Source organism: Ictalurus punctatus, chromosome 25 (assembly GCF_001660625.3).
Source record: "Ictalurus punctatus breed USDA103 chromosome 25, Coco_2.0, whole genome shotgun sequence".
NCBI classification, from domain to species: domain Eukaryota; kingdom Metazoa; phylum Chordata; class Actinopteri; order Siluriformes; family Ictaluridae; genus Ictalurus; species Ictalurus punctatus.
The window spans coordinates 8,185,609-8,186,561 of NC_030440.2; positions in this window are offsets into that span (position 1 = coordinate 8,185,609).

A 953-nucleotide genomic window follows, 5' to 3' on the forward strand; every position below is an offset into this window, starting at 1 on the left:
ATAGAGATAGACGTCCCAGAGTAACATATTGTTGTTTAATAAAGAATTATTACATTCTATAATTCACTCTATCATGACATTTCTTGTTATTTTTATAAATAGAACAATAAGACATACTATACATGTAATAAATAAACAAATAAATAGATTATTTGGGATTGCAATTGTCCTGGTTCTTAAAGTGGGGTTCAGGGATCCCCAGGGGCTCATCAGGCATAGCCAGTTGCTCTGTGATTTTCTTTATTCATTTTCTTTCTTTCTTATTTTTGTTGCACTGTTGGAAATCACAATCTACCAGTAAATAAGTTTTTATATAAAGTTATTATATTTATTATTGACCTGAGGACCTCTTACAGCTATTAGTGACTACTAACTACAAATTTACAAATTACTAATGTACTAATTAATATTTACTACTAATTACCAATACCTATCACTAATTTACATTGTCAGTTGAATTGAATGAGTTTAATAACTGCAAAACAATTAGGTCTATAAATGATGTCAACTTGATTTTAACTATAGTTTCAATAAAAAGCATGTATTTTTTTCATGTGTGAGCGTAACATTCAGTAGTAGTAGTTTTTAAATAAAAACTCTATTAAGGAGACTTGAATAGTTTAGAATTGAATATAATTGAACAGTTGGATTATGTTTATAAAATAAATCTATACTCCAGGAATTTTTGCAAAACTTAATGGGATCCCTGACTGCAGAAAAAGGAGAGAGAGAGAGAGAGAGAGAGAGAGAGAGAGAGAGAGAGAGAGAGAGAGAGAGAGACATAGCCTGCTATAGGCCACTATAGAATGCAAAAGCTTCAGTTTGTTAATTATTTATTAACTTGCTATGAAAATAGAAAACAAAATAAATTACATACTAGTCTAAAATTCCAGTCATACTGGAACATGTCCACTATCCATCCTGTAGCTGTAAACTTTCCAGTCCTCGCAAAG